The 16,300-nt window shown below is 38.8% G+C and overlaps 1 protein-coding gene across 1 annotated transcript in view; it reads left to right on the forward strand.

The window, feature by feature from the left end:
* The window catches only part of AMBRA1 (autophagy and beclin 1 regulator 1), a 170,062-nt gene that overhangs the window by 12,207 nt on the left and 141,555 nt on the right, over positions 1 to 16,300 (forward strand).

Here is a 16,300-nt window from a genome sequence, read left to right on the forward strand (position 1 = left end):
TCTCTAAAATAAACAAATCTTTATATGTATTATATATATATTATATATATATGAAACTACTATATATATAGTAGTCTCCATGCCCAATGTGGGCCTTGAACTCACAGGCCCAAGACCAAGAGTCCCATGCTCTACTGAGTGAGCCAGACCCAAGTTAGTTTTTCAAGCTGTGTTCTTTGGATGTGCTGAAGGGGTGGCTGGCTGTGAGTCAGGAAGAGCTTTGGTTCTCCCACTGTGCTTAAACCAGAGCAGCTCAACTTTGATCTCTCTTGTATTTTAGTGTTTTCACATAAGATTGTATTTAGAAAAAGGGTATCTGCTTCTTTTTTTTTTTTAATTTTATTTATTTATTCATGAGAGACACACAGAGAGAGGCAGAGACACAGGCAGAGGGAGAAGGAGGCTCCATGCAGGGAGCCCGATGTGGGACTTGATCCTGGGTCTCCAGGATCACGCCCTGGGCTGAAGACAGGCACTAACCCGCTGAGCCACCCAGGGATCCCCCAGGGTATCTCCTTCTTAAAAGAAAGAAAACCTGGAAGACCACTGAGGAATCATGAAAGAAAATTAGTGAAAATAACCTGAAGATTGAAAAGACAACTAAATTACATACCTGCCAGTCAGGAAATTATGTCAAAATTTGAAGTAACTTGATGTCCCAGCCACATGTGCAGTGCAGTTATTCTGTCCTTGGGGAGTGTCAGATAGTGGGATAGGAGCATGCACTCTAGAGTTGGAAATCTGGCTCGGGCCATGGAGTTTGGGGATACTTCTATAAACCTGGCACACATAAATATACAGTGGGGTGATAGCACCTATCTTTCATGAGTGGATCAGAAATAACATGCAAGATACCTGGCTCATAGTGGATACCCCTAAAATACTAGCTGTTGGTAAGATGATGATGATACTGTTGATGGCTTTTAATTTTTTTTTTAGAGTGTATTGACATCCCCCCCACCAAATGCCTGAAGAACGTCTTCCATATCAAGGATAGGCAGTCCTTTACCTCTATATGTACCACATCATGTGTTTAGCATGTTTGTTTTTGATAGTCTTTAAACTGTGCATGTTGATGTAGTTATGAATATATCTGTAGATGAGTAAAGAAAACCCAGGGGCTCCTGAGTAGCTCAGTTGGTTAAGTGTCTGCCTTGGGTTCAGGTTGTGTCCCCGGGGGTCCTGGGATAGAGCCTTGGGTTGTTGGGCTCCCTGCTCAGTGAGGAGTCTGCGTCTCCCTCTCCCACTCCTTCCCCACTTGTGCTTTCTCTCTCAAATAAAATCTTTAAAAAGAGAGAGAGAAAAAAAACCTTTACCTCATTAAATTCATTTTCATTGGACTTAAAAGCAATTGTAGAAGGGAAGCTCATATAATGAATTGAGAAACCTGGGCTTTTGTCTCAGAGCTACTCTTAGTAAGTCTTATAACAATAGACAGGTGAATTTAACTTTCTAATATGTTATGTTCAAAATGACATCTGAGTCACTTTTAACTCTGTACATCCATGACTTGACCAAAAAGTTTAGAGATACTTTATTTTCATTGCCAAATTAATTATTTTTCTTTTTAAAAGTAGGCTTGTCCCCAGCTTAGAGCTCAATGCAGGGCTTGAACTCATGACCCTGAGATGAAGACCTGAACTGAGATTGAGTCTCTTAGCTGTCTGAGCCACCCAGGTGCCTCTCATTGCCAAAATTTAAAAAAATTACAGCATTATTTTTGGAAAAGGAACTTCATGCTGATGTGAGCTGGCAAGCTTTTGTTCATACTTATTGAGTGTGCTCAGGGCAGTATTTTGTACGGAAGTTGTATATCAGAGCAGAATTGAAACTAGTAACAATCGTAAAGGAAACTCATGTGTGAAATTATCATTTGCTTTTGGGTAGATAGCTGGATTCTTCAAACCCATAGCACTTTGTACTTGCTTGTGAGGAGTACTTGCCACATTTCAGTATGGTAGCTGTATAGTCACAGTATAATATGGTTGTAGACTCCTTACTAGACTGAAAGCTCATTGAGGTTGGAGGCCTATCCTGGTTTTTGTTTTATTTTACCTCTCTCTCCCTGTCATCTACTGTAGGGCTGGGAATATAGTATAGCTTCCCCAAAATATGCTAAATGGAAAAAAAATTGGATCAGAGTCAGCGACATATGTGGAAAATGGCTTCTGTCTAAATACACGTGTTGAATTTATTGACTCTCATCTGTTGGCATGTGATAAAGAAAAACCTGATAAAGTGGGAAAAACAGTAGTTTTATAGCTTTCAACACCAACTTTATCATGTACTCACTATTTGATTATGGGTAAGCAATTTTATATTGAGTCAGATTTTTGTAAAATGGAAGAGGAATAGAAGGGGGCTTAAAGAGAGAATATATAAAACATTACTACATAATAGTGTAGTAGTTATTACAAAAATGGATGTTTTAAAAATTGTCAACAATACATTTTACACTTCTGCTTGAAGCAGGAATATGTTTTCAGGAAGTTTGTTTGCTGTGTCTTGAGTATGTGGGAGAATTATCCCCTGTAGCAATTTTCTGCTGAAAAGAAATCTTTTAGCATTTCTTCTTTTCTGGGCCTATGAAGAGTTCCATGGAGGAGGCAGAGAGGGGGTTGGGATCCTAGAATAGCTGCTGAAGACCTTGCATTTGTGTGATCTCTTTAGAATGCTACTTCTATATTGTAACTTTCTTGTTCACTCTCACTAAATGTGGCTGACTCAGCTACTGTACATTAGCATGGTAAACATTTGTCAGATTTGTCCCAGTCAGAAAATATTCTAAGGACGCCTGGGTGGCTCAGTGGTTGAGCGTCTGCTTTTGGCTCAGGTCACAGTCCCGTGGTCCTGGAATCGAGTCTTGCATCAGGCTCCCTGCAGGGAGCCTACTCCCTCTGCCTGTGTCTCTGCCTCTCTGTCTGTGTATCTCATGAATAAATAAATCTTTATTTTTTAAATATTTTATTTATTTATTAATGAAAGACAGAGAGAGAGAGAGAGAGAGAGAGAGAGGCAGAGAGGCAGAGACACGGGCAGAGGGAGAAGCAGGCTCCACACAGGGAGCCCGACGCGGGACTCGATCCCAGGACTCCAGGATCACGCCCCGGGCTGAAGGCAGGTGCCAAACCGCTGAGCCACCCAGGGATCCCCCCCCTTTTTTTTTTTTAATATTTTATTTATTAATGAAAGACAGTGAGAGAGAGGGAGAGAGGCAGAGACACAAGAATAAATCTTTTTTTTTAAAAAAAGAATATTCTATACCTGCCATTCTCCTTGGCACTTAAAGATTTTTTTTAAAGCTCTCTATGATACATGATAATAGGTGAAATAGGTAGGTTGCAGAGTAATATGTAGTATATATAATCCCATTTTTATACAGGAAAAAAAAAAAACCCTGCTAGATACCTATATGTTTATATGAGCAGTGAGTTTGCATGGTTACCTTAGGAGGGTGGATATAGGAAATTGACCAGACTATTGTTTTACTTGTTGCAATGAGCATGTGTTGTGTTACCTTTTTTTTTTTAAGTTAAACTTTTTATTTTGACATAATCATAGATTTATAGGCAGTTGTAAGAAATAATAGAGGGAAAGAAAGAAAGTGAGATAGCATGTGTGTATCCTTTATCCTGGCTTCCTTCAATGGCAACATCTTACAAAACCATAATACACTGCCACAACAAGGATATTGCCATTGATACAGTCAAGATAGTAGAACATTTCCTTCACTACAAGGATCTCTCCTGATGCCCTTTTATAGTCATGCCCACACCCCATATCACATGGTGCACATAACTTAGTTACCTTGATTTCTGGTGCTTTGCTCTAGAATCAGAGCAATAATAATAACACTATAGTTTTCCTTGTCTCTCATCTGATGATCTTCTCTCACTATTATTTCTTAAAGTTGAATGTAGATCCACAATTACCTCAAAATAAAAAGTTTAACTTAAAATTATAAATATTAATTAACGCACTGCTCTAGGAGGCAAGTAATGGTTAGCTCTGGTGAGGTTAGCCCCTTTTATGAAGAGGTAGGTTGAGGCATGGATGTCATGGAATTTGCCTAAGGGTTTAGCATGAGTCACTGTGTTCTGACTCACATTCACTTGAATTTATTCATTCTCTCTTCTGAATCAACTGTTTATAATTATGCTCTTCCAAATGGGAAGACACAAAAAGGATTTTTTTCCACATCTGAGGTTTAATGCCTGTTCTATAGACGCAGTGTATATTGTAGCTAGAGCATGGAGTTTGGCAACTGATATGATTTTGAATCTTTCCTTAATTTAACCTCTGTAAGCCTCAGTTTTGTGATTTGTGAAATGGGGATAATGATTGTACATATCTTCATAGTGTCATTGTGAGAAATAAATGAGATACTGTATGGAAAAGGAGATAGCACTTCAAGGTGTATGGCAAATGTTCAATGAGTGTTACATAAAAGTATTGCTTTAAATATGTGTTATATTCTGTCACTCGTGTTGGAGATAATTGTATAAATAGTGAGATTTTTCTGCTACGTACTTACAAGGCTTTAAGATCACTGTTTACTTTTGGGGCGTCTGCCTTCAGCTCATGTCATGATCCCAGGATCCTGGGATCAAATCCAACGTTGCGGGGGGCGGGGGGGTGTCCCTGTTTAGCAGGGAGTCTGCTTCTCTCTCTCCTGCCTCTTATCCCTACTTGTGTGCTTGCTCTCTCAAATAAATAGATAAAATCTTAAAAAAAAAAAAAATCTCTACTTCTGAGGTAAGGATGCTTTCAAATTTAGTCTTACATATAATTACTTAAAATAAGAAGTGATGTTAGATTATATTCATTATAGTATTTAAAAAATTTTTTTTAAGATTTTATTTATATGAGAGAAAGCATGATCTAGGGGAGAGGCAGAGGGAGAGGGAGAAACAGACTCTCCCCACTGAGCAGGGAGTCTGATGTGGGCTCCATTCCAGAACCCTGGGGTTATTACCTGAGCCACAGGCAAACGCTTAACCTGAGGCACCTAGGCACACCTATAGTATTAATTTATGTGAAAATATTTTAAAATTTCTCCTGACTTATTCATATTTTCTCAGGTTCATTCATAGAAAAATAGGAAGTGATTTGCCACCATTGATTTCCTCCCTTTAATCTGCTCCCCCAACAACATTACTTTCCATATTTTCTTCCTAGCATATGAATACTTGAAAGTATCCTCAATTATTATTATTATTTTTTTTAAGATTTGTAATTTATTTGAGAGAGAGAGGGAGAGAGAGAATCCTTAAGCAGGCTCCTCACTGAGCATGGAGCCTGATGTGGGGCTTGATTCCTGGAGCCTGAGATCAAGAGCTGGTTGCCCAACTGACTGAGCCACCCAGGTACCCTGAAAGTATCCTCACTTTTTAATTACATAATCACATAAGTTTCTTGAGGGCAGGAATGTTCTTGTTCAGTATAGTATCCCCAGTGCCTAAAATAGTGCTGAGTACATAGTTCAATAAATGTTTCTTGGCTATCATTGTTTTTGTATCCTTCCCCTTAAATGTTTTTCGTTTGGAAAGTTGGGGAAATGGAATGCAGATTCTAGTCAGAGCTTGAAGTGGCTAGGTTCTTAAATCCAGTAGCTTATTTTAATTGGCTGAGAAATGTGATTGGCAAGATGGACGAGGGAGGCAGACCTTTTAGCATAAGAGCTCTACATTTAATAATTTGACTTCTTTTCCTGAAGCCTTGAGGGAAATTTTTTCTTTCCCTATTCTAGTCAGCCAAGAACCTGACCTGGGCTGACTCTAACATTGGAGAACACTGAACACAGTATCTGCTGAGCCAGGGACTGGGAGTCAAGCTCTCTTCTGATACTATCTGAAGGGAAAGCCTGAATTCAAATCCTGCTTTGGCTACCGACTCATCTTGCAAACCTAGATGTGTTTCTTAACTTCTTCCAGGTTTTATTTTTCTTAAATAATCTCATCTCAATAATCTTAGTAATATCATCTGTTTTGGGGCTTGTGAAGATTCTTGGGTTAAGGTTCTCAAAGCATCTTACGGTACTGTTGCTGTGTCTCCAGGGGTTTCCAGGAATACTGGGGGCAGTGTGTTACTCCTGGTAGGAGAGTTACAGTCTTCTTTTTCCCAAAGACTGTGCAGAAAATAGAAAGATGCCATCCTTCATGATTTGAAACCGGCTCTACTTCAACCTCCTAATATTGGTGGATGAAAGGTATGTTTTTGCCAAAGTCATTGGGCCTGTTTGCCTGAGGCAGCTGGGGTCAATTCCCAGTTCTGGGGTTAGGCTGTTTTTGCTTCTGTGAAATTTCTTCCATCAAAAGCTCCTTTTTTTTCTTTGCTTAGTAATAGAAGATCTCTTGCCATTTTTGCGCCTTTAAGGGTAGCCTTCCTGATTTCTTGATGCTTTTGATAGCTTGGGACTCAAAATTGGGCTTCATTTTCTTCTTGGTAGTGCTTTCCTCTTTGCCCTTTGTTGCATTTCCAGGGCTTCTCGTATTCTCAGCACGCATCTTCCCCAGAATAGTTTGCAGATAAAAACTTCATTTCTTTTTTGGTTATCTTTCTGAGGTAAATGGCAATATAGAAGATTGTCAGTCTCAAATTTGGGACTTATAACTTTCTATCTCCAGTTTTGATCATACTTTGTGTTTGAGTTAAAACTCTGCTGTGTTTCAGACATTAGGTTACATGGTTGTGAGCTACTTTAGGAAGCCCTAGTAAGCAAACTCTGTAGCAGAAAAGCCACTGTTCTTTCCTCTCTTTATTGTAGTAACAGTAATTAGAGTTTATTTAGTTTTGTTTCTTTAGAGTGTTTTGTAAAGCTGTTAGCCTATTTGTGAAATATACCCTGTGGAGGTGTGCCTTATTTTGAGTTACATGAAAAATATTGGGGGTGATGGTGGATATAAGAACAAAAAAGAGGTCATCTTGTTTGCTTATCTCTTGATAAATTGCAGCTGGCTACCTTTGTACCAGGTACTTGCATCATTATTACCTCTTAGCCTGACTCTCTAGGTGGAGACAATTGTATTTTTGAGTATTTGTAGTTCTGAACATAAATGTTGTGCATATCTGCAGTAGGAATGCAGGTTCTAATTATTAGCATTTTGTTTCTGGGCTTTTGTCTTATAAACGGTCTGTGTATAATTTTGGTTGTATTGATTTTGATTCTTTCAAATTATTTGCTTCTACCTGACACCTGCTTGTCAGGTGATTAATTAAAGGTACTCTGATTCTGCTTCATGGCCCCTGTGATTTCCTTTGCACTCTCAGAACTGTGGGTGCTGGACTTCTTTGTGTGAACTCCCATTTATTGTCTACTGTCCTTATTGTTGGTTCTTAACTTGGCTTTTACTTTCAAAAATAGTAACTCGGGATCACTGGGTGGCGCAGCGGTTTAGCGCCTGCTTTTGGCCCAGGGCGCGATCCTGGAGACCCGGGATCGAATCCCACGTCGGGCTCCTGGTACATGGAGCCTGCTTCTCCCTCTGCCTGTGTCTCCGCCTCTCTCTCTCTCTCTCTCTCTCTGTGACTATCATAAAAAAAAAAATAGTAACTGACTTGAATTTTTTGTAACCCATTTCTTCTAATATACTCTAAGGACATTATTCCTTTAAGGTACGAAAAAAATCTTATTAATTTCAGTTTGTACATGGAGACAAATGAAATTTAGCACCAGTGTGATTTGTAAAAGATTATGTAACAACTCAGTGGTAAAAATCAGTCACTGGAGCTTCTTCTTCGTCTTATCTTTACCCATTAAATCACATCACTTTTATATCTGGCACTTTCAAGCCTGAAAGATCTAACTAATATCTCATATTCCCTTCCCTGCTCTCAGAATATTCACTGCTTCTGTACTTTATTCTAAATATGCTGTTTTGGGACGCCTGGGTGGCTCAGCGGTTGAGCGTCTGCCTTCGGCTCAGGGCATGATCCCGGGTCCAGGGATTGGGTCCCGCATCGGGCTCCCTGTGAGGAGCCTGCTTCTCCCTCTGCCTGTGTCTCTGCCTCTCTCTGTGTCTCTCACGAATAAATAAATAAAATCTTTAAAAACAAACAAACAAACAAACAAATAAATAAATAAATAAATAAATAAATAAGCTGTCTTTCAAATATGAAGCTGCTGCGTGGAACTGACACTCATCCCTTCAGCCACATTCTGTGGTCAAAACAAGTCACAAACAAGGTCAGCCCATACTGGAGTGAGAAGTATGTAACATGTTATCTTTTGATAGGTGGGGCAATATGGGAGTAGGGTAGGAAGAAATTGATGGCAACTGTCTTCAGAGAGAATCTAGCACAGGATGGTAAACTACGTTAGTGATGGAACCTCTTGGAACTAATTCTGGCAGTGCAGGGAGGTCACTAACACTTGTGCCTGTCACATGGATGAGAGGTGGTTGGCATGAGACTACATGCAAGAGTCCCCTTCTTTTCTGAGATGTGTTTATGTTGTAGTTCATGTTTGACAAAAAGAGTATTCACGGGCTTGACAGAGTAGGGCACAATCACATCTTCTGTTGATTAAATGTTTCAAGATCTATGTTCTCTCCTGGCAACCAGACAGAAGTCAGTGTATGGTGGCATCTATTTCTTATTGAGAAGTAATTTTTCTTATTTCCATGGAGTTGGTAGTTTTGTAGGGTAAATACATAGCTGAATTTTGTGATATTGTCTCATATGGTACTTTATCAAATTCAGAGTTATTTCTGGTCAAAGGGTTTAGAGTCCTTTTTTCTTTCAAAAACTATTTTTTCTTAACGTCATTCATTAATTTCTTCTCCTTTGAAGAAATGAACATTACAAAAATAAAGCAAGCAGATATCCAATTGATAGTGTAAGGCAATGAAACATTTATTTAGGGCCGAATACATGTGAGGCTAGGCTAGTAAGTGACATAGAAGAGAGACTGAATAGAAAGTGGTATCTCAGGCACTATGGAATTTTCTGTAGTAATTAAGTATCCAGATTCTGGAGCAGACTGCCTGGGTTTGAATCCTGAATGCACCACTGACTGTGTGACTTGTTCCCTGAGGACCTCATGAACCCTGGATGGAGCAGCTCCAAGGATTGTAAATTTACTTTACGTAAAGTGCTAAGAACAGTGCCTATGATATGAAAAGCACTATGAAAGTGTTAGGGCTTATTATTTTAACCATTACCTTGTGGTTTTATTTTATTTTTTTAAAGATATCAATACTCAGATCTTTTATATGAAATGGTTTAGAGACTGCTGCAGTGGTCAATTTCATTTTGCCTAGAAGAATTTGTATTTAACTTGTTTGCAGGACTTGCTGGCCTAATTTTTTTTAAATTTTTCTTACTGTTATTTTAATTTTAATTCTTCATTACAGAATGAAATTAGTATAAGCACTGGAATTCTAGAATAGTGAGTACTTTTCATTTGGTAAATCTTTTAATCCTCACAGTAACCCTATCATATGGTTACCATTAGTGGTCACACTTTATAGATGAGGAAACTGAAGTGTAGGGAGGTTAGGTAACTCTTCCAAGAAACCAAGAAACCTCCTTTTACCAAGAAAATGACAGAGCTGGGATTCATTTGGCCAGTCTGAATACAGGGCCCATATACCACTATACTATGCTGTCTCTTATCTAGAAATTATGGTTTGTTGTTTTTTTTAATTTTTTATTTTATTTTGTTTATTTATGATAGGCACACAGTGAGAGAGAGAGAGGCAGAGGGAGAAGCAGGCTCCATGCACCGGGAGCCCGACGTGGGATTCGATCCCGGGTCTCCAGGATCGCGCCCTGGGCCAAAGGCAGGCGCTAAACCGCTGCACCACCCAGGGATCCCCTAGAAATTATGGTTTTAAAAAAATTTCTCTATCTAGATTTTTTTCTTCCTTTAATTTTTAAGGATTATTTATTTGTTCATAAAAGACACAGAGAGAGAGGCAGAGAGAGAAGCAGGCTCCCTGAGGGAAGCCTGATATGGGACTTGATCCCAGGACCCCAGGATCACAACCTGAGCCAAAGGCAGATGCTCAACCACTGAGCCATGCAGGTGCTCCTCTATCTAGATTCAATGACAGTTATCACTTTGGCATATTTTAGGATATCTTTTATAAGTCCATACATGGTACGTACAGAATTCAGGTAATAGTTGATATTTTCCTACTTCCAAGTGTGTTTGCCTTCAGAATGTTACCTGTGTCTACAGCTGTTATAGATTTGTGATGCTTTGTCCCAAGTTTCTTGATCACCTCTAAACTCGGTCTTGTGTAGGAGTTAGGCAAGAGCTGTATGTATACAGGCAGGTCTGTGGCTCGCTGGGTTCCTCACATTTTGGACTTAGATCCTATATCGTGTCGTTTGAAGTATCCTAAAATGTCTTGTTAAAAGTTCTATTAATGTAAACAAAGCTGCCAATTGTAGAAAACTGTGTGTATTTCCACCCACAGGAGTTTCTAAAGAGTCCTGGGCTACTTTTAGGCCTCTAATTAAAGGCTTGACATTGTCACTAATTTTCCAGTTGTTTGGAGAGCTTTACTTATGCAAGTAATCTTAGATTTAGTATTTAAAGAACTTTTTTATTTTCTTTTAAAGAGTTAACCGTGGGATGAATCCTATGTTATGGAGTAGGTGTTGATTTTACATAGCTGACCTGACTCTTAGGAGTCCTTTATGGTTAGTGCAGTGGAGAGAGATGTAATTACTCAAAGAAATTAGATGATTGGACTTCATTTTAACAATTACTTCCAGATCTAATAGTTTTCTGATTCACACTCCTGGAATGCTATTGGAAGGGAGGATTTGGAGTCTGAATTATTAGCCAGGTTGTAGGTACAGTTCTGAGTTGTTGGTTCTTTTTTTTACTTCACCTTACTTATGGAGAGGTAGCTCAGGTCTCTTTAATTATTATTATTATTATAATTAGAGAGGGAGAGAAAGAGGTGGAGAGGGGCAGAGGGACAGGGAGAGAGAGAGAGAATCTTAAGCAGGCTCTACAGCCAGCGCAGAGCCGGATGCAGGGCTTGATCTCACAACCCATGAGATCATGATCTGAGCCAAAATCAAGAGTCAGATGCTTAACTGACTGAGCCATCCAGGCACCCTCATTTAACTATTTTTGCCACGGAGATATACTTTATTTTCCTGAATACTTTTTACTTTGATGTCTGGTAATAGTCTTTGAAATGTTTCTTAGAAAAATATGCTACTTTTGGGAATTACAGCATCTTGTGTCTCTGGGGTTTTAATTAGCTGTATTATTTGATGAGGGAGACCATAGGAAATCCCAAAGAGAATTCAGTACTAATGACAACAGTAACAGCAATGATGTTGACACTCTACTCTTTTCCTCTTGGAACTTCACAGCAACCTGATAAGCAGATATTGCCATTCCTGTTTTAAGAAGAAGGAAATTAAGTCTCAAATAGGTTAAGCAACTTGCCTGAAGTCCTCTGGGGAGGAGGTGGAGTAAAGTTGAATTGCTGAGGGAACCTGTAAATCTAACTTTTAGTTCCCACTTGGTTGTGGCATGCTCTCTAGGTGATTTTTATTAGTAGTTGTTAAATACAATTATGTCCTAGAATTAAGACAGTCTTTAAAGGTGATTTATCTTAACTTTTCTTTTTAAGATTATTTGATACAGAGAGAGCACAAACGGGGAACGGGAGAGGGAGAAGCAGGCTCCCAATGGAACAGGGGGCCTGATGGGGGACTTGATCCCAGGACTCAGGGATCAGGACCTGAGCTGAAGGCAGACACTTAGCCGACTGAGCAACCCAGGCACCCCTATCTTCCCATCTTTTGAGAGTGATCAGTCATGTTATGAGGGGGGTGGTGTTGAAAGGGGCATTTGTGTACACATCGCAGTTGTGTCCTTTGGGTTGGTTCTCCTTGCATAAGGCTTTTGGTGACCGAGAATTGATTCTGGGGACTGTGTAATGGCTTCACAGAGACTATTCTTGGCACCCTTTGTCTCAGTCTGCTTTAAGGGACAGATTGGGAAACTTGTTTCTTCCTCCTTTTTAAAAAGAGGAATGAAAAACACACTTGACTGGCACTTCCTCCTCAGCAACGGGCCTGTCTGACTTCAGTCTGATTTAGCTCCTTTTGTTCCTTATAGAGAACAAAGTAAAATCTCTTCACAGGTAGCTGTGAGGAGTGTAAGGCCCTTATCCTTTTAAAGAAACAGAACAAATATTTTTCGTCAGACAAAAGAGAGACTGTGCGATTGTTCTAGGCCCTCTGACTTCTTGGCATCACTCCAGTTTTTTCTTGTTTGAACTTTTAGTGTGTTTAGGTCCTTGGGAATTGATAGACAAGCTCTTTGGTAAGCCTGAGCTAGAGGTTTTCAGTTTTTCTTGATAACTGGTGCTTGTAGCAGCTCGTTCCTCTTCCAGTTCCTTTAATTTTTTTTTCCTTTTTTTTTCTTTTTTTTCTTTTCTTTTTTTCTCTTTTTTTTTCTTTTTTTTCTTCCTTTTTTTTTCTTTTTCTTTTTTTTTTCTTTCTTTTTTTTCCAGTTCCTTTAGAAACTTTAGGTTGTATCACAGTTTTTTGAATTCTATGGTGTTTGTGACCTATATATTCTTCCTCTTGAGTTACAACAGGTCAGGTCAGACTTTTTTTGGGTACAAATTGGACTGCTGCTATTTTCACCACATGTTGTAAGATTATAAATGGTTTAAATGTATTTCTGTGAAAGTACTTTGTCACATTCTTAAGACAAGTGACCCTCAAAACTCGTTTCTTCTGGACATCTCTGTATTAGATAAAAGAATGATAGGCTCAAAAAAATTAGACTTAATAAAGGGTTAAGGTGAACTAATGGGAACTGTATTTTTGGCACCTTCCTGGTTAGTAATTATTCAGCTGTGTGGCAGTGTCACTTCCAGACTTTCAGTGCTAAACCATGAGTTGTCAGGGTCACCAAGTAGATTATTTCCTTTCAGTTATTTCATCCTTAGTTTATTCAGGAGGTTGGCCTGCAGCATGTTGACATTTTCAGTGTGGATATATTTATATCGTGCACTAATGAGTGATGAGAGCTGTACCGTGAGGATACTGGCTAGAGTTTGTTTCTGTGTCATTCCTTAGGGAACTTTGTTGTATGTGTCTAGGAACTTGGAGTTGCATCTTTCTGTAAAATCTTCCTGGCTTTCTACATTTTAATATGCCAGGGAGAAAACTCCTTTCAGCACAGGCTATAAATATTTTTCCTTCTGTCTGTATTTGGATACATCTAGTTGTGTACTTTTCAGATTGCAGCCATTTGTGAAATGTAAAGAGCCCGTTGTTGTTTCACTTTTTACAATAAGCATTTACTACTTCCTAAGTTTAAAAAGTGAAAAGGTGAAAAGAACACTGCCTTTTCTAATTATTAAAGACAACCATTGTTAGTATTTATACTCCTTTTGTATAATTTTCCAAGATTTTTTTTTTTTTACAAAATTGGGATCATAATGTATATGTGATTTTGTATTATGCTTTTTTTTTAAATAAGTTTTGAGTAGGTAATACATTCCAAAATAAAAATTCCACAAAACGAAAACATTTGAGAAGTCTTGCTTCCATCTTTGTCTCCCTTCATCTTGTCCTTTCCATAATGAGTGACCATTTAATTTTGTCTCTCATTCAAAGGTAGCATTACTGGGATGCTCAGCAGTTGAGCGTCTGCCTTTGGCTCAGGGCATGATCCTGGGGTCCTGGGATTGAGTTCCCCATCAGGCTCCCCAGAGGGAGCCTGCTTCTCCCTCTGCTTGTGTTTCTGTCTCTATCTCTCATGAATAAATAAATAAGTAAATAAATAAAATCTTTTAAAAAACCCCACAAAGGTAGCATTACTATACATACTGTTCTGTGCCTTGCTTTTCTCCTCTCTTCACAATGTTTTATCCTGGAGATCTCTTGTTACCAGTACCCATAGAATCTGCCTTACCATAGATTAGTCATCTAGTCTCCTTTTTACATGGACACTTGAGTGTCCTCAGTTTTTGCTATTATAAACAATAAGACGGAAGTAGTAATTAAAGGGGGAAAAAAGCATTTACTCTGCTTCAGTTATTAACGGAAAGTTCTTTCCAAAGGAATGCCAGCTAATAAATGTAGAAGTAACGATGGAATTGGAAAATGAACATTTTTTCAGCCTCTAAATGAAATAATTCAAGAAGGAATCATCAGTGATTGCTAAACTATTAAGCAAAAAGTTGAGAAGGAGCAGGATATTCACTTGATGCAAAATATTAGCCACAGATTGCTCATCATTAAGGGGGGAATATATCTTTATAAAGTTTGGCAATTACAAACTCAACCAAGTAGTCATATTTTGCTGAGTGATCACATAATTTACCAAGTCCTGCTAACTGGGACAGCCTGAGAATATATGCCACCTGCTGTGCTGCATTGTGAAGCACATAGATAGCATCACCTGTGAGGCATTCTTGCCAAAACACTCAGCCTAAATCCAATCAGTGTTTTAGACCAAACCTTCTGTTTATAGGAAATGTAAGGGATAGAGAGGTAAGCTAAATGGCACTGTGAAGCAACAGTCAGACAAAACTAGGGTATAAGACATTCTCCAAGTCACCTGTCCTGGGCTTTAAAAAAAGCTTGTGTTGGGGTGCCTGTGTAGTTCAGTCGGTTTAGCATCTGACTCTTGATTTCCACTCATATCACGATCTCAGAGTCATGAGATCAAGCCTTGAGTGTTGGGCTCCTTGCCGAGGGTGGATTCTCTCTCTGCCTCTCCCCATCTCTAAAAAGAAAAAAAGCTTGTGTAGCTTGTGTTGTAAATAAGAAACAAAAGTTGGAGGCCATTCTAGGATAAAAGAGACTAAAGAGACATGACCTCCATATTCATTGCTTGAGTTTTGGTTGGATTATGGGTTTTTTTAAAGCCAATTATTAAGGACAGTTTTTAGACAGTTGGGGGACGTTTGAATGAGGACTTGAGCATTAGATGATAATCAGTGTACTTAATGGTGTTGTGGTTATGAAGTTAAATGTCTTTATACCTAGTAGATGCACAGTGAGGTATATAGGGAGGGGTAAAGCATCTTGAAGCCTGATGAAATGGTTCAGAAAAAAATAACTCATTGTGTGTTCATAGAGATAGATAAAGCAAATATGATAAAATATTAACAAATATTGAGTCTAAATGGTGAATAGTATCTTTATTGTACTGTTTTTTTCAATTTTCTGCACATTTGAAACTTTTTCACAACAGTTGAATTAACAGTGCTATAGTGAATAACATTCTATATGTATTTTTCTGAGATGCCATTTTATTGGGTTTCATATTCCATTGTATAGAGGAGCCACAGTTCTTTAATTGTTACATATGTGTATATTTTGCTGCAAGTTGATGTTTTAGTTGAATTTTTCTTTATCTTGTGATAGTTTTAGGCTCTATGGCTTGTGGTAGATGAGAAGAAGGAACTGAGTTTTTTTTTTTTTTTTTTTCCTTCTCTTTCATCCTCTGTCTCTGCTACTCTGGAACCTTAGTGGAGAAGAGAAAAAGAACATGAGAAAGATACCCCAAAGTTCTCCTTATGCACATGATTTTAGGTAGAAGATAGAGTTTAAGCTACTGCGTAAGAACCAGACTCCATGGGACACCTGAGTGGCTCAGTGGTTGAGCATCTGCCTTTGGCTCAGGGCATGATCCCTGGGTCCTGGAATTGAGTCTTGCATTGGGCTTCCTGCAGGGAGCCTGCTTCTCTCGCTGCCTATGTCTTTGCCCCCTCTCTGTGTCTTTCATAAATAAATAAAAAAATTAAAAACAAACAAAAAGATTTCAGGGTGCCTGGGTAGCTCAGTTGGTTAAACATCCAACTCTTGGTTTTGGCTTGGGTCATGATTTCAGGGTAGTGAGATTGAGCCCTGTGTTGGGCTCTGTGCTAGGCATGGAGGCTGCTTAAGATTTTCTGTCTCCTTCTCCCTCTTCTACATTCCCTCTGCTCCTCTCCCCCTCTGAAAAACAAAAACAAAAACAAAAAGCCCCCCCAAAACAAAAAAACAGAACTCAAGTAGCCTTTTAAAATCGGTTGCCTGTGTTTTTTGGCTTGGAGGCTGCCCAAGTGATAAGGAGTGGGGGCTGGTGGCTAGGGAGGCAGTGTGGCACAGAAGGGAGGGCATGTGCTGTGTTTTGTTTTGTTTTTGGCAGGTTTTTAGACCTTTTTATTAGTAACAAAAGTTCTTCCTACCTGATAAAATAATAAGAGTAACTGCTTTAGAGAATGATCTATTCTTTAGCTATGAGGCTGAGCTACTGAGGATAGGAGAGGAATTTAAGGATGAAATATTTTTGTTACATATGTTAACTAACTAGAAT

The sequence above is a fragment of the Canis lupus genome, chromosome 18 (genome assembly GCF_011100685.1).
Source record: "Canis lupus familiaris isolate Mischka breed German Shepherd chromosome 18, alternate assembly UU_Cfam_GSD_1.0, whole genome shotgun sequence".
In the NCBI taxonomy this organism is placed as follows: domain Eukaryota; kingdom Metazoa; phylum Chordata; class Mammalia; order Carnivora; family Canidae; genus Canis; species Canis lupus.